The sequence below is a fragment of the Pollicipes pollicipes genome, unplaced genomic scaffold (genome assembly GCF_011947565.3).
Source record: "Pollicipes pollicipes isolate AB1234 unplaced genomic scaffold, Ppol_2.1 Scaffold_2555;HRSCAF=2994_pilon_pilon_pilon, whole genome shotgun sequence".
In the NCBI taxonomy this organism is placed as follows: Eukaryota; Metazoa; Arthropoda; class Thecostraca; order Pollicipedomorpha; family Pollicipedidae; genus Pollicipes; species Pollicipes pollicipes.
In genome coordinates this window covers 45,721,897-45,739,941 of record NW_023596136.1, presented here as the reverse complement: position 1 = coordinate 45,739,941, position 18,045 = coordinate 45,721,897, and the positions used below count along the sequence as shown (strand labels likewise).

Below are 18,045 nucleotides of genomic sequence, written 5' to 3'. Positions count from 1 at the left end.
GTTTGTCAGCCCTCATGAGACAAAGAGGACATCCAATATCCCTTCGTTTCCATTCATTATTTCGGAGACGGAAATTACGCCCGCACCTTCAAAATACGTTCCGTTCACACATGCAAAATCCAAAACAGTTTTATATTTTTACAGATGAACGTCTAATGTTGCTGCTGAACAAGGATATTTGTATGGTCTGCTGCGAAACCATTCCAACATGCCGTATCACATATCATCGCCAAATTGGTCGGCCGTTTCCTCCCAACGCAAACACCCCATGTAAACAAACCACCAAATTACAAACATTCCGCCCTGTGGCTTCCAAAGCATGAAACGCCACGATGCCGGGAGTAAGACATCCACCCAAGCAGCAATGCCTACGTTCTGACGAAACAAAGCAACGTCACCCACCGCCTCCTGCTCCAGCGCGAACACGTAGTGGTTGAAGAACGTGTGCAGCTTCTCGTTGGTGTAGTTAATACAGAGCTGCTCGAACGAGTTCTTGCCGAAGTTCTCGAAGCCGAAGATGTCCAGCACGCCCAAGAAGGCGCCACTGTCCTTGCCCGGGTTGGTGCAGGTGTTGATCTGGTTCACCAGCCAGGCGAACGCGCGCGAGTAGAGCGCCTTGGCCATGGCGTGACGGTTCTCATCAGCCTGACGGTGGCGAGGGTGGCGGTGACGGATGGCGTCCGGGTGTCCCGTACACATGGATGTGAGGGACGCCCGCGTCCGGCACGGAATAGTCAAGCGCGATAGATGAATGCGTTGCTGTTGACGAAATGCCAGGCCCGCTCGCTCTGGAGATGACTGCCTCAGGCCGATGCCAGTCACACGAGCAGACAGGCTGAAAACAGCGCTGCGATTTGGTAGGCGTCCCGCCTGAGGGCCATACATTGTCGGGATTGGGCCACAACGCCGTAAGGAAACGCCGCACGCCCCGTCTAAACCAGAATGCGCCTAGTATCTTGTCGACTTTGAGAGAATAGCTGAACGGCTGCTGCCTGTGCGACAGCACAAGCGTCATCGCTCCCCGCCGGTCACACACCAGGCCTGTGTTTTGCTAAGCTGTTTTCATCATTTCGCCCGAGGCAGTAAAACGGTCGCGCTCATCCGCACGTGCGCCGAGCTCGTCGCATAAACTTGGGCCGTCAGACGCCCTTCCAGACGAATGTGGTTGTTTTGAGGCCGCATGAGGAATGGTTGCGCCGTCCTTATTTCGCTGGCTCGACGGCCGCGCCGTCGCTAATCCGTTTCCCAGCAAGGCCGCACGATCTATTACAAAGATTACGTGGCCAAAAGTGCGGCGCACTTTTGGCCACGTAATCTTTGTAATAGATCGTGCGGCCTTGCTGGGAAACGGATTAGCGACGGCGCGGCCGTCGAGCCAGCGAAATAAGGACGGCGCAACCATTCCTCATGCGGCCTCAAAACAACCACATTCGTCTGGAAGGGCGTCTGACGGCCCAAGTTTATGCGACGAGCTCGGCGCACGTGCGGATGAGCGCGACCGTTTTTACTGCCTCGGGCGAAATGATGAAAACAGCTTAGCAAAACACAGGCCTGGTGTGTGACCGGCGGGGAGCGATGACGCTTGTGCTGTCGCACAGGCAGCAGCCGTTCAGCTATTCTCTCAAAGTCGACAAGATACTAGGCGCATTCTGGTTTAGACGGGGCGTGCGGCGTTTCCTTACGGCGTTGTGGCCCAATCCCGACAATGTATGGCCCTCAGGCGGGACGCCTACCAAATCGCAGCGCTGTTTTCAGCCTGTCTGCTCGTGTGACTGGCATCGGCCTGAGGCAGTCATCTCCAGAGCGAGCGGGCCTGGCATTTCGTCAACAGCAACGCATTCATCTATCGCGCTTGACTATTCCGTGCCGGACGCGGGCGTCCCTCACATCCATGTGTACGGGACACCCGGACGCCATCCGTCACCGCCACCCTCGCCACCGTCAGGCTGATGAGAACCGTCACGCCATGGCCAAGGCGCTCTACTCGCGCGCGTTCGCCTGGCTGGTGAACCAGATCAACACCTGCACCAACCCGGGCAAGGACAGTGGCGCCTTCTTGGGCGTGCTGGACATCTTCGGCTTCGAGAACTTCGGCAAGAACTCGTTCGAGCAGCTCTGTATTAACTACACCAACGAGAAGCTGCACACGTTCTTCAACCACTACGTGTTCGCGCTGGAGCAGGAGGCGGTGGGTGACGTTGCTTTGTTTCGTCAGAACGTAGGCATTGCTGCTTGGGTGGATGTCTTACTCCCGGCATCGTGGCGTTTCATGCTTTGGAAGCCACAGGGCGGAATGTTTGTAATTTGGTGGTTTGTTTACATGGGGTGTTTGCGTTGGGAGGAAACGGCCGACCAATTTGGCGATGATATGTGATACGGCATGTTGGAATGGTTTCGCAGCAGACCATACAAATATCCTTGTTCAGCAGCAACATTAGACGTTCATCTGTAAAAATATAAAACTGTTTTGGATTTTGCATGTGTGAACGGAACGTATTTTGAAGGTGCGGGCGTAATTTCCGTCTCCGAAATAATGAATGGAAACGAAGGGATATTGGATGTCCTCTTTGTCTCATGAGGGCTGACAAACCCTATCAATCATTTCGTCGTCTGCTCCCTTATCACATTTTAATTGTCGGCTGCCGTAAAGCCAACCCCGCGCATTTTGTCATGCGTGTGGGTTGGTGTGTTTGCCAGGGGTTTGTTTGTATTTCTGCTCAGTCTGATTGGTGAGACATGCTGGTTTTTTTGCGCTTTGTAGCGCCAGACGAGCGGACCCCCAAACTCAGCCAGCTGACCATGCGGGGCGGATTATCAACCGTTGACGAGGCTAAAACATTGTTTTGAAGCGTGAATGGAACTAGTTTTGACTGCGATGAATTGTGCGCCGTACCTTGTACTAAAATAAGAATGTTTTTTTCATAAAGAGACTCGATGCATCTGGATATGAATATCGTGTGTCACAAATATCCTGTGAAGTAGCGAATGCGTGAGATAAATGTTTTAATAACTGCAAAAATGTCCACAAACTAACTGGATTGCAAATTAAACGCGAAAAGCCCGGGAGATCTTTGTGCATGTCTTGTCCGCCACCATTGACAATTTGGGTATGGATTTTGTCGTGTGATTTGTCACGGGTAGTGATGCATTTCATGACGTCATTTGATGGTCATTTAGTGATTCTCTTGCCACCGCATTTTATGTTCTATTCACCTGCGTCAGCTACTTTAGATTATCATGCTGGTGTATTGGTCCCCAGGACTTAATGTGACATAACCCCTATTAAAACCCCCTGGATTTTAATTGTTAAGTTCACGCATGCGTGGGTTCGAATAGGGCCAGATCGCTTGGGCTTTGGGGTCTGAAAGTGCTGGGGCGGCCGCCATGGCGGTCGGCTTTGTCAGAATTGCTCTCTTCCCGCTGATCCATGTCTTCACTTTCAGTATCGACAAGAGGAGATAAAGTTTTCTCACATCAAGTTCTCCGACAACTCCGAATGCCTGGAGTTGATAGAGAAGCCCCCTCGCTGCATTCTCAAGCTTCTCTCGGAAGAATGCCGAATGCCAAAGGTTGGTTGATTGGAAACGTGCTGTGCATTTGTGATTGCTGTGCCTCTCATTGCCTCTCGATGCAGTCGTGAGTGTTTTGACGTTGGCCTGTGGACTGCTGGCAACAACTTTCGAAGAAGCACCGATGTTGGGTGCGCCATTACCTTACATTCATTCTCTCTAGGAGTTTTGAAACGTTTGCACAAGAGGCTTATTGCACGATGTTTGTTTTCTGGGAAATTGGATATTAATATTTATGAGTCGCTGCCATAAACTATTGTGTGCTCATAGGTGCTTTTCTAATTCAGGTAAGCTATTCGCGAGCAAAAAGAACTGGCTGATACCGCTTGAAAGGCGAATTCTCATGCATTATTTTACGGCACAGTTGAAAGCTGTTGATGAGGAGCATTACTAGATGCGAGAGAGACCACCGCCTCGCTAAAGTATCGCAATTTGTTCGCGGCGGGGGCCTTTGGGAGCATGAACAAGTCAGATTGTTGATGCATTTCTCGCAATATTTGTTTCTGAACACGGCTACTACTCAACGTTTTCACAATCCACAAACATTTCTGATTTGTCAATGCCTGCCTGTGACATCCACGTCGTCACTCGTCGGCACTCGGTGGCAGCTGGCACGCTCGTGTGCTGGGCTTCACCCTGCACCCTCCCGCCGTATGTGACGCTGTAGCCCAACTGCACTCTGCTGCTGTCCTGACTTCTGCTGTCCGCGTGCTGTCTGCCCGCCCCGCCTGCTCCACGCATGTGTCCCATCTCTTTCCACACATCGGCTCCACTCGTGTTCCCCGGCTGTCTCACGACACGACTGTGTCCCATCCGTGTCCAGCCTCTGCCTGCACATCTGTCGTGCGCCTCCGAATCTCGCTCCTGTCACACGCCTGCTCCTCCTCCGTCGCACCAGGGCCTCTTCTGTGTCGTATTTACCCCCAGCCCAGCCGCTGCCTCCGCCTTGTGCCGTCTGCACTCCCAGCCCAGCCGCTGCCACCGCCTAGTGCAGTCTTCGCTCCCAAACCAGCCGCTGCCTCCGCCTTGTGCCGTCTGCGCTCCCCGACCCAAAGCCGACCTCTCCTATGAGCCGCCTTTACCGCCAGCCTCGTCTCAGCGGTGGCCTGGCTGCTGAGCCGAGCTCGGCTCGAGCCGGCCGTTCGCGGGCGAGCTCTGTCTGAACTGAGCCGGCCGGCGTGGGCGGATCGACCGGCCAGCCGATGTGCAGCCCCTCCCCTCCCCCCCCCCCCCACCCCACCATCCCACCAGCACACCTCATACCCACACCGCGGAGCTCTGGCCGCCGGACGGACGGCGGTGGGGAGGGAGCCAGTGGTTTGATCGGGCAGGATTTAAAGCCAGCTGACGCTCGGGCGCTGAACGGTGTCCTGGAGATCAGGCCAAGGTCAAAGCAGGGAGATGTCTGTGAGGCGATCTCGACCAGTTTTTGCTGTGCCCGCCGGTAAATAAAGCGCGTACATAGTGCAAATGGAGCGGTCATCAGCGGGTGAGACTGGTCATGTTGCGGTGCGATTGGCTTAAGTATGTAAGGGCGGTGGCTTTTTCCTCATTAAAATGTAAAAGCCTTATTGGAAATGAGACTGCTTTGCCACCGCTGCCACTTGCTCATAACAATCGTGCCTGGTCGAAAAGTGGTAAGACCACCTGCATGCGCCGCCGCCGTATCAGATGTTGCTTTTCTCCAACTTACTTTACACTTGGTCTTACTTGGCTCTGGCCACATCACTGTACCTTCCGCTTGCCCACATTCGCTTAGCATTACTGACCTACCCCAACTATTTTGCATGTTTATTTCATCGTATTGTACATGCCGCTTCCTTTTGTGGATAGTCTCGGCAGTTTATTAGCAGCATTTATGTAGAGGAAATGCCGCGGGTTTGTGACTCAGTCTCCAGCCGGGTGCTATTGGTAGGTTTCCTTTGTGCGGCGGCGAGTACGGCCGGGCTCTCGTGGTCACTAATTCGTGGGAGATGGATGAATTAAGACGGTCTGGGTTGTTAGAGGCGGCTTCTCATCGGTCGCCCGCCTGACTGGCAACTTCTAGCAACTTCCCGCGCTTCCTGACGCGGTTAAGACGCAGGGGGTGTACCCAGGCTCGGGGGCGACGGTGCAGCAGATCGGCCAGGGGCGAGGGTGTCAGGGGCTGCAGACAACGGTGTCAAGAGGTACCTCGGATTGCAAGTCAGGCGGGCGACCGGTGAAAGGCCGCCTCCGTGCTGACGCCTGGCCCACTGTGGTGACGCCTGCCCAGACCGTGCTGACGCCCGATCCAACCGTGCTGACGCCTGACCCGACCGTGCTGAGGCCTGGCCCGACCGTACTGACGCCTGGCCCGACCGTACTGACGCCTGACCCGACCGTGCTGACGCCTGACCCTATCGTACTGACGCCCGGCCCGACCGTGATGACGCCTGACCCGACCGGCTGACGCCTGACGGTGACCGTGCTGACGCCTGACCTGACCGTGCTGGTGCCTGACTGACCTACTGACGCCTGACCTGACCGTGCTGACGCCTGACCTGACCGTGCTGACGCCTGACCTGCTGACGCCTGACCCGACCGTGCTGACGCCTGGCCCGACCGTGCTGAAGCCTGACCCGACCGTACTGGCGCCTGAACTGGCTGTGGTGATGCCTGACCTGATCGTGCTGGCCCCTGACTCTACCGCGCTGACACCACCGCTGCGCGGCAGGGCTCGGACGAGACGTACCTCTCCAAGCTGCACCAGGAGTTCGAGGTGCATCCGTACTACATCAAGGGCGAGGACAGGAGAAATTGGGAATCGGAGTTCGGCGTGTGTCACTATGGCTGGCCCGCGTCACCTACAAACATCACCGGCTTCGTCGACAAGAACCGGCGACTCGCAGCAGGACCTCTTCTTCGACTTCATGAGCCGCTTCCAAGAACAAGTTTGTGGAAGAGTTGGCGCAGTTCCAGGTGCGGAGAGGGCGGACAGGCACGCGCTGTCGGATGCCAGCATCTCTCTTCGCTGTTGCCATGGCGACAGCGCGTCCAAGTAGTACGCCAACTTTTGCCGATGCGCTTGCCTAAAGCATCTTAAACCGGCACAGTCTTAACTCCAGCTGCCCGTGAGCGCGTCATATGCCGTGTTCGCGGGCGCGTGTAGCGCCGTCAGTTTGCGCACCCGGCGCTGTCTCGGTGCTCCTGCCGCCTCCCTCACCGCGGCCGAGCGGCGGAGTGCCTCGTCAGCGCCGGCCGCCGGCACCTAACGGCGGTCCCGCACCTCCGCCAGGACCTGCTGAGCTGCATGTCGCGCACGGGCACCATGAGCAGCACCGTGTCGCGCGGCACCTCCAAGGGCAAGCCGACTGTCAGCGACGCTTTCAGGCAGCAGCTGCAGGCGTTGGTCGACCTCCTGCAGAGCAGCAACCCCTGGTGCGCGGCCAGGGTCGGGACTGAGACCCCGGGATGCTGATCAGGGGCGCGGCTGCCCGGACAGGACAGACACTGGCCGTAGGCGTTCTGTCCGTAGTATACTGACTGGATAACCGCTGCTTCGTAGTTTCCTCTGCCCTTGTTGCATCGCAGCGAGTATTCGTCGATGTCGACGTCGTGTTGACATCAAAACTTTAATGTTTAAAGGCTAGAATATTAAATTTAAGTCTTCAAAGCTTGATAGAGGTATTTCACTGACAATGCTTGCGCTTCTCGTTTCATCTTCTTGTGCTATTGAACCTCATGTGTGAACTTCTGCCGTTGTTTTGTAATCAACACATGAGGTAACCGCGCAAATGGCTTTGTGTTAACACAAGGATCATTGATGTCCTAAATCCGAGCCCTGCCTGGAAAGCTGTGTATCCACGTCAGATACAGGCGCCGCTAGACTGTTTTTGGGTCAGAGCCATTACCCCAGCCGGCACGTTGGCTTCAGGTACGTGAGGTGTATCAAGCCGAACGGCAAGAAGCAGTCTCACTGCTACGACGACCCTCTGGTGCTGGACCAGCTCAAGTACCTGGGCATGCTCGATATCATCAAGATTCGCAAGCAGGGCTTCCCCATCCACCTGCCGCTGCTGGAGTTCTGCCAGCGGTACCAAGTGTCCTGACGGGGCGTCGGTGGAAAGCAGCAGACGGCGGCGGAGGGCTGCAGGTCAGTACGGGGGCGGTGTCAGCTGGACCAGTATCTGATGGGGCGTCGGTGGAGGCAGCAGACGGCGGCGGAGGGTCACAGGTCAGTAACGGATGGCGCCAGCTGGACCAGTGTCTGACGGGGCGTCGGTGGAAGCAGCAGACGGCGGCGGAGGGCTGCAGGTCAGTCTGGAGTTGCGCCAGGGATGCCAGTGTTTGACATGACCCCGATTGGGGCAGCAGGTAGCGGCAGTGGACCGCAGGTTTGTACTGAGTAACGCCGCACTACAAATTCGTGACGGGAGGGCCGCAGTTTATCAAGGTACCAGTGGCGCCACACTGCAGCTTCGACTCGTTTACAGATAGCTATCCACGAGTTTTACCCAATGTACTTAAAAAACCTGGTGACAGAAGCTGTTCAAAGAAACTTTCAGGAGACACCAGCTTGGCGCAAACAGAAAGTTTCCATCGCAAAACATCACTAGCGCATCCGGTACGCTGTAGGCGGTCTACAGCCTGCCCGTGTTCAGCGGTGACCAGCACAATGCTCGGCTGTAGCGCCGCGGTCCCACAACTAGCGAGGTTCGCGGAAGCCAGAGCCGGTGTCCCGTGTCGATGCTCACGCACCGGCGACCCCCGCCCCGCCTGCTGACCACTGCGCTCGGCGGGCGGCAGGTTCATCATGAAGCAGCACGGCCTGCCGGAGCGGGAGTTGGCAGATGGGCAAGACCAAGATGTTCCTGCGCCACTGTGTGCACGAGCCGCTGGAGGACAAGCGCACGGCGCTGGTGCACCGGTCGGCTGTGTGCGCGCAGAAGATCTACCGCGGCTACGTCCGGCGGAAAGGTGCGTCTGATGCCCTGCGGAGCAAGGAGCTGGTGGCGGTGTTTCCCAGCCGGGTGGCGCGTAGAGGGTTGCATGGTGTTTTGGTTGGGTTGGCATGACTGTAGTTCATCAATCGCAGGCATTGGTTGTATGCTGGGTTCGCTCATTTTTGTGATGTCGGGAGGCAGAAATGCGAACTGTTAAGCTGGAATGCCGACAGTCTAGCCTCAGATTTTGCAATTGGTCAGAATTTTGCGACTTTTGGGGGTATTTGTCAGGATCAAGCCGACACGAAAGCCTCCGCGTGAGCCTCTGTGAGAGACACGTGATGTAGTCCTGTGCTACCTACCATATAACCTATGGGATTGATGTCAGTAGTCATTATTCAAAATATAGCGTCATGCGTAATAATAACATGAGTCTCAGAAAAGCACGTCCTCAAACGTATTTCTACATGGTACCACAAACGGCAGTGGCGTGTGCTGACGTGCTGGTCTGCGCTCATGCGCTGATGGCGTGCGTGCTCTACCGACGAGACGTCTCGGCGCCGCCCCCACCGGCGGTGGTGCTGCTGTACGGACTGTCCAGGGAGCCCTCCCCCCCCCCCTCCCCCCACTGACGGCGCCCGGCCGCCGCAGCGTACCGGGAGAAGCTGGAGGCGGTGCGCTGCCTACAGCGCCACTACCGCGCCAAGCGGCAGCGGCTGCTGTTCCTGCGGCAGCGACGCGCCGTGGTGGTGCTGCAGAGCCACCTGCGCGGCATGTTCGCCAGAGAGGTGAGCGGGCCATCCGGGCGGCGCTGACAGCTCAGCGGCGTGCGGGGACGGGACACGGCAGCGGCGGCTGGCTGCCAGCGGGGAAACTAGCCGCGGCAGTCGGGCCTGGTCTGTCGGGCAGACTTCGGCGCGCGGAGGCTGTCGCCAGCACATGCACCCAGTAAAAGCTTCAGCCGAATGGCCAACGTGGCGACAGTGCGGTTCATGTCGCCCTCAGCCCGGTCAAATGTGTTTGTGGTAAATAAGTGGAAGCACTGCACTGCAAGCACTGATGCCTCCAAAATGGTGGTAGTCCTAGTGCTAGCGCTTCTGGAATTGTGCGGATAAGGTATTCACGCTACGTAGACGCAAATTGTATCACTTCAGTTTTGATGCTCCTTGTCCGCGGACCTTCTGCCACAAGCTGGCAGCTCGGCGCCACAGCCTGCTCCCGTTGCCATGGCGACCCGGGCTGGGTTGCAGGTGGCCGCCGCGCTGCGTGAGATGAGAGCCATAGAGGAGGAGCGCCAGCGGCGGGAAAAGCTGGAGGAGGAGAAACGAAAAGAGGAGGAGCGACGCCTGGAGATGGAAGAGGAGGCGCGCAAACGGCTGGAAGACGAGGAAAAGTATGACAGGCTTCGCGGAACTTGACTGCTGCTTTGCTTGCAAACGTTGCCATACGGCCGGCCGAAAATATTTCAGGAGCGCGATTGGGGGCCGTTGCCCGGTTTGAGTCCGCCCAGTGTTTTACTGGTGCGCTACGTTCGTGACGCGGAGCGTCGGGAAACCCCACCGCCGCCCGGCTAAGACCGCTTGCTTGCGCCTCGCGCTGGCTTAAAAGGCTGTATCGCTGACACGGCCGAGGCCTACTGGCGGGCTTCTCTCATTGAGAGCGCACGGTAACCGTGTGTCCTCGATCTGCTTCTAGGCCGCCGCCGCCCGAGGCCCAGCAGAATGGAAAGTAAGTGCACCTGGAGCAGGAGAATCGCAGCAGAGGCTTCCAGCTTCTGGCCATACGGACCGAGTGTTACTGCAATGGTGACGGGGACGGCGATGTCCATGTTGAAATGACGATCTAGCCTGCCACTGTGTTTGATGGCCTCTGCATGACAAAACGTGATAATTTTATTTTATATAGTATCTGTCTCAGATACGATATAATATCCAACAATATATATATATATATATATATATATATATATATATATAACTACAAGATACTCTGAGTGTTGCGCAACCTGTAGATAGTCATGGTAAAAATGTATGACTTCTTTGTATGCTGTATAGGGTTCCGTTGACGACTTGGCAGTCTTTGTGCAAATGATGTCGCATCGTAGTTTTGTCATGATTCATATTCCATGATGCAAAAGATACCGAATAACTATGATTTCTGGACAAAGCCCAAGCCTATCCTAATAAGGTGGCTTATCGCGCTTACTGCAGCGAAGTGCAGCGAAGCGACGCGTTTGCTGGTTTCCTGATGATTCATTATCCTTGGTGTTAATACGAAAAATGACCGTGTTCCTCCAACGAAGCTCCCAACCTTACCACAACAAGCTGGCGGCACCATTTAGCGCAATGGACTAACACGACCAAGGCATGCCCATCTCGAGGTGGTTTGCTTTTTTTTAGCGGCGCGCCAGAGTTGAGCTCTGAGCGTAGGCTGATCAGCCATGAACTCGATGATACTTGTCGCCCACCTTGAGGACAGCTGTAAATACGTTGTTGGACGTGATTGGTCTTTTCCGCCGCCGCGTCTGCTCCCCGTCTGCTCACTGTCGAAGCGCCCCCCTCTGACGGGCGGGAAGGGTGGACCGCTGAACCGACGGCCATTCGCGCCGCGCAATTCAACATCTCGCTGCTCGTCGCAGGCTGATCCAGGAGGAGATCGACGAGATGACCGAGATCGCCGACCACCTGAACATGAAGCTGTCGGCGGCGGAGGCACAGCCAGGCCGCGCCAAGTCCTCGGTCTCCGTCGACCTGGACAACCTGTTCTCCTTCCTCAGCGACATGAACTCGGGACAGAGCAGCGTTGTCAACGAGATCCGCGAGAACCTGGAGGAGCTGGAGCAAACCGTGCTGGTGGAGGTCAGTAGACGGTCCGGTGGAGGTGGTAGAATAGGCCGGTGGAGGCGGTTAGAACGGGTCGGTTGAGGTAGCAGGATGGGAAACAAGTCATCGAAGTTGTAGTTAAATTGGTCAAAGACAATCGAACTTCTTGGGGAAGTCGGCGGAGTTAATGCGGGGCTGGCGTAGATCAGTCGAATTATCAGTGAGTTCGGTATAATCGGGTTGGCGATGGTCGATGAAATGGGAACTGAGATGCGCGTGTTATCAGAAAAGCCTGACTAAAATGATCTGGCCAAGGCAAGCAGAGCAATGTGCCATAAAGTTCATAATAACGGAGTGGTCAGAGCTCAGTATTCTCGTGTTGCTGCATGTTGCTGCGTGTTGCGTGGTGCGTCTGTCGAGCGACGATTTGGCCTGTATTGTTTAGTAGGACGCAGCGTTTGAGACGAGCAGAGGGAGGCGAAGAGCTGGGGGTAGCCGTTAAAGGGAAAATATGGTGATCGGCACGACCCGAGCCTAGTTTCAGCTGGCCTCAGCAAGGCTACACATAACACAGTGTTTGATCGTTCCCGGGGCGTCTTCCGAGCGGCCGGTGGTGTTCGGCTCGTGCCATCCCTCAGAGCCCAGCTGTCACCCGGCCGCGGCGTCCGCCGGCCGTTAACCGCCGCCGCCCGCCGCCAGATGGACGAGCTCTCCGACCGGCGCGCCGCCGAGCCGCGCCGCTCGGCCGCCTCCACGCCCACGCTGCCGCACCCGTCGCTGCTCCCGGACGACGCGTCGGAGCCCCCGGCGCGCGCCGCCGAGCCGGCCGAGCCGTGCGCGCTGCCGCCGCCGCCGCCGGCGGCACCCGGCAGCGGCGCCGAGCTGGGCGACGTCATCCTGCCGCCGCCCGGGGAGGAGCTGTACGGCAACCGGCCGGGCGGCGTGCCACGCCCGCCGCCGGTCGAGCGTATCCCCAAGGAGCCCATCTACGAGAGCATCCTGGTCAACAACAAGAAGGCGCCGAGCGACCCGGAGCCGGCGCCGCCGGCCATCCCGTCGGTGCCACCGCCGGGGCCGCCGCCCGGTCTGCCGGCGCACGCCGGTCTGGAGAAGGTGCAGCGCGCCGCGCGCCACCGGCTGCGCAGCGGCTCGCCGGGCGGCCGCGCCCGCATCGCTAGCCAGGCGCAGAGTCCCAGCCGCAGTCGCAACGGCAGTAGGAACGGCAGCCGCCGCGCGTCGGTAAGTGGGCTGTAGCGAGTGGCGGCGATGTTTCATTTTGTTTCGTTTCATGCTGAAACTGCAGGATTTCCGCCCGGATAAGCGTAATGGTAATTAATTTAGTGCCGATGGGCGCCGTGGTAAAATATCAAGGTGATTCTCATTGCGTCTTTCTGACCATTGTGTGGGGGATCACATGTGCATGTCTTTGTCTGCTTTACCCCACACCTGCCGTCGGTCTACCGCCCGCACGGCTGTCCTCCTGGGCTTAGTGACGGTAACCCCGCTGACCTGTCCTCCTGGGCCCAGGGACGGTAATCCCGCTGACCCCCGCTGACCTGTCGCAGATATCTCAGGAGGAGGACGAGCGCGAGCAGCGGCGCCGACAGCGCGTTGAGCGCAAGCTGCAGGAGCTGCAGGAGCTCGAGCGGCTCGATGACGCTAAGCCCGAGCAGGAGGAGCACCACGACATGATCGAGTTTGCCGAGCGCTACTTCAACATGCACGAGCGCGTGCCAGAGGGTGAGGCCGCTCTTCGACCGGGCACCGCTCGATGACGGAAGCCACCGAGAGACCACGTGGCGAGGTTTCAATGGTATGACGGGAGCTGCCGAGAGATCACGCTGTGGAGTATCGGTGGTTTGACGTGATTTACCGAGGGACCATGCGGCGAGGTTTCAGCGATTAATCGCGTTTGGCCATCGATCCATTGCTGATGGACATTTTTTTGGCAAACGAACGGCAAACAAAGGATAAAACGAACATGTGAGCAACCGAACACGATAAAACGCGGGCGCGTATTTGTAACTCGCGTGCGCTGAGTTTGTTCTACAGCTACGGCCTCCAGGTTTCGTGACGTTCGCGGAGAGCGCGTGACCATGCGAGCCAGCCAGGTGTATGCGACATCAGGGGGACTGGCCGGTGACGCCCCAGCTCCGGTGACCGCGTCCCCGTGCTGCCCATAGGCGCCATCATCTCGACCCTGAGCCGCCGCAGCCGCGCCGGCGGCTCTGTCGACTACCTGCCAAAGTATGAGATGATCACGTACACCAAGGCGCCGCACATACCCACCTCGCATGTGCACATGTACGACCCGGACGACGTGGACATTGCCTGCGCCATATTCAAGGTACGCGCCTCCACGTCACCGCGATGGGAGACTCCGGACTGAGGCTCCGGTGGCGTGCGGTAGTGGGCTTGATGGGAAGCGAGAAGCGCCCGCTGGTATTGGGTTGTGGTGGCAAGGAGCTGGCGGCTCTGACAGTGCTGAGAGTCTGGAAGTTTCAGGTGATGTTTTCAGATGCCCTTCCGTGGAAGAGAAGGCGATGATATCGAGTTTTGGATGAACTCGCTTCAGATTCTTGTGATCGTCAGACGCCCTATTTCGGGGTGCGCGTGACAATTGTGAAGGGCAGCCTCGACACGATCTTGCGAAAAAAACCATGGCGGCTTGTGTTTGCGCCGCATGGTACTGATGCAGTTATACGTTTTGTGATGTCTCCAGGACCTGCAGCAATATCTCAAGGGCGATATGAAGCCGGAGACGGAGATTAAAACCATTCAGACAATCGTGCAGCACGGAATCGAGCGGGAGGAGCTCAGGAATGAGATCTACGTTCAGGTAATTTCTCTCCTACATTGTAGCATTTGTTTCCACTGTCCGTCATATGGCTTCTCGGTTGAAAACATGTTGCAGGCGGCCCTCCGATGATGACTGTGGGCCTTTGAACCAGAAGGCAGTCCGTGTTGCACAGCGGATTGCGACAAAGTGATCCGAAAGTTGGCATCGTGGTGTGTTGATTGGTGCGCTGGTGAGGCGTCACGTCGGTTTGCGCGAGTGTGCCGCAAGATCCTCGGACCAAGGTTAACCCCTGTTATTGATTTGAGGCCACCGAGCGAGACCAGTCGTAATAACAGGCTGTGTCACGTGTACCGCTGACCTGCTGTTGTAGGAAGCGCATATCTTCATGCATCGATTTCACTAGCCGTCAGGTGTTTGCCTTCAAACACGCAGCTGGAGTGGCGGATTGGCTTGTAATGACTAACCGATGATATGGTCATTGTCTGTCGGCAGTGTATACGACAGATCACCAATAACCCCATACAGGAGTCGCTGGACCGGGTCTGGCTGCTCCTGTCGCTCTGCGTCGTCTCGTTTCCGCCGGGCAAAATACTCTTCAAGGTACGTGGCATTCCCCTGAAGTGCGTATTTGCGCCGTGCACTGAAGTGCGCGCGCCCGGATGAAGTTCTACTCAAGTGCTGCATTGTCGGTCGCCGGCCTTAGGAGCGGCTGTTTGCTCGGGAACTTTCCAGACACGTCAGACCTACGTGCTCCGACTGATTGGCTTCCATAAGAACTTGGCGTCGCTGCTCGCACCGGCCTTTCGTGGGCTGCCACACTGATCATCCCGCTCTCTCTCCGTGTCCAGTACTTCGTGTGCTTCCTGCGCAAGTCGCAGTACTCATCGGACAGCCGAGCGCTCCAGTAGTCCAGTGGTGCCTGGAGAACTGCAAGCACACGCACGTGACCTGCCGGAAAAACCCGCCCAGCACAGTGGAGGTTACGGTGAGCCCCGTCACTGGCCTGTCGGATGTGCCGTGGTGTCTGGCGCTAACCCGCCCAGAGCAGTGGAGGTTACGGTGAGCCCCCGTCACCGGCCGTCGGATGTGCCGTGGTGTCTGGCACTAACCCGCCCAGAGCAGTGGAAGGTTACGTGTGAGCCCCGTCACCGGCCGTTCGGACTGTGCCGTGGTGTCTGGCGCTAACCCGCCAGAGCGTGGAGGTTACGGTGATCCCGTCACCGGCCGCCAGATGTGCCGCGGTGTCTGGCGCTAACCCGCCCAGAGCAGTGGAGGTTACGGTGATCCCGTCACCGGCCGCCAGATGTGCCGCGGTGTCTGGCGCTAACCCGCCCAGAGCAGTGGAGGTTACGCGTTGATCCCGTCAACGGCCGTCGGATGTGCCGTGGTGTCTGGCGCTAACCCGCCCAGAGCAGTGAAGGTTACGGTGATCCGTCACCGGCTCGTCGGATGTGCCGTGGTGTCTGGCGTTAACCACCGCCCAGAGCAGTGGAGGTTACGGTGATCCGTCACCGGCCGTCGGATGTGCACCGTGGTGTCTGGCGCTAACCCGCCCAGAGAGCAGTAGAGGTTACGGTGAGCCGTTACCGGCCGCCAGATGTGCCGTGGTGTCTGGCGCTAACCCGCCCAGAGCAGTGGAGGTTACGGTGAGCCCCGTCACCGGCCGCCAGATGTGCCGTGGTGTCTGGCGCTAACCCGCCCAGAGCAGTGGAGGTTACGGTGGAGCCCCGTCACCGGCCGCCAGATGTGCCGTGGTGTCTGGGATCTGGTGCTGACCCGCCCTGTCGAAGAGTGACAGGCTGCCGCGCCGGTTACCCGTGGGCTCGTGCTCGTACGTGGCAGGCGACGCTTTGTAATAGATGTTCGTTGGTTGTTCTGTCGTGGACGCCTATGCCTCGCCGATCGCCTCAGCGGTGCTTGGGCGTTGCTGGGCTGTGGACGACTTAGCCGACGACTGACCGCAGCAGTGGTGGGTCCGGTGACCAAGTGTACGGCTCGCTCCAGGCGATGAAGAGGCTGGGCACCAATCGTGTGCCGCTTCTTCTTCCTGGACGGCATGACCAAGGCGGTGGAACGTGCACCCGATGGACACGGCTGCCGACGCCATGACCAAGATCGCTGACAGGTGGGTGGCCGGGCCGGTGGTCCCGCCTTTGAGGCGAAGCGCCGGCTACACACATCGGGACGATTCTCGGGAATTTGCAACGGTGTAAAGAGATTTGCTGGCTGCATGCGAAGCCGTTGCGTGAGTAAGGTCTGTTTGTGCTTGAATTCCGCGCAAAGGAGGCACTGTGCCGCCGGCGTAGAGTCTTGCTGTACCTTGCGCCAGTCGCCCCCCAACTCAGCGTTCTCACCCTAACTCCGCGCCCCGCCAACACCATACCCCCCTCTCCGCCCTCCGCTGCTGCCGTGACCAGCTGCCCCGTAACGTGCACCACTCCCTCTGGTGGCAGGATCGGCCTCTGGAACCTGGAGCTGGGCGGTGTTCCAAGCGACGGCGGAGGGCGAGCATCATGTCAAGTCGCACGAGTACCTGTATGACGTCATCTCCTCGTGGGAGATGTGAGTCGGCGGCGTTGGATGCGCGCGCGAGACATCGGCTCTCTAGCCGTGTGCCTGTGAAACGCACAGATGGCACGTGGTGGATCAGATTAAGGCCATCCATCCATTTATTATGTGATAGACAATTAATTTTGTGTTGTTCTGGAATGGCCCCATATGATGAATTAGCGGAGTGAGTCGGTCCTCCAGCCTTTGCTTCATTGTGCCTTATCGCGCATTCGATTGCTGATCGTTACCTTCTTTCCAAATCCCTTCTGACGCTCAGCGCGTCGTCTGCTGTGAACGCGCAGTGAACGACCTTAGCTTGACGAGATGTGTGCGGATGGCGCCTTTGTCTTCCCCCGCGGTCATCCTGTGCCGCGGGCTCTCTTAGTGTCTCCCACAGCTCCCTTGCCCTTTGACGCCCCCGCCCTCCGGCCAGTGGGAAGCAGCAGCGGGCCCTCTCCGTTCCCCCCTCGCCCTCTGACCCCCCGCCCTCCGGCCAGTGAGAAACAGCAGCGGACCCTCTCCTGCTCCCTCCCTCTGACGCCCCCCTCCCGCCCTCCGGCCAGTGAGAAGCAGCAGCGGACGGGGCCGAGTCGCCCGCCAGCTCGCCCATGCTGCGCCGCCAGTCGGCCGTCGGCGTCGGTGCCGGCGAGAACCGTTTCCTGTTCAAGAAGCGGCTCTTCAAGTCCACCGCGAGATCCCCAACGACCGGTCGAGGTCCACATGCTCTACTCGCAGGCCGTGTGTACTCGGTGGTGCAGGTATGAACACGGTCCCAGCGCAAGGTGCTTTTTTGTTCAATAGTCCATTTAAATGGTTGGATTTTTTCGATCCATTTGCATAAGTCGAAGCCGTGAGATGGAGAGGGTCCATGCTTGAGAAATACGGCAGTAGCCGCCCGACGTCGTGGTTCGGCCCACGTGTTTCTGTTTCGGTAAGCAAGTCGTGTTTGTCTTGGTGGCGCTGGGTCCGCTGTGGCGAGAGGTCGACCTCTGCCTGTGCCGCAATCGTAGAGATATTTTGTGAATCATGGCGCTGATGCTAATTTTTGCCCGCGGCGTATTCATGAATCGATTGTGATTGGTTGTGCAGTGGCATGTTATGGTATCTACATTCTTGAATTCCTTCCGGTTTCGAGCCTGTCTTATGATAGGCAACGATGATCTCTCAAACTGCGCTCTATCGTATCAGATCAGTCGCATCAATTCATCTTGCGCGGGGCAGTTATAATGCGCATAGCGCTTGTACAAGAGTGTTTGTAGTCGGTGCATGTTGGCGATCACTATGTTGGGTTTACCACCCCTGCGATACGCCGGTGTTGTTTGACCGTGCTGCCATCTCCCCCGCCCGTTTGCAGAGTGACGTTTGCCGGTGAGCGAGAAGTGGCGCTGCAGTGCCGGTCT

At 57.7% G+C, this 18,045-nt stretch overlaps 1 pseudogene; it reads left to right on the top strand.

The window, feature by feature from the left end:
- The window catches only part of LOC119101825 (myosin-VIIa-like), a 45,442-nt pseudogene extending 27,425 nt beyond the window's left edge, over positions 1-18,017 (top strand).
- The last annotated feature ends 28 nt before the right edge of the window (positions 18,018-18,045 follow it).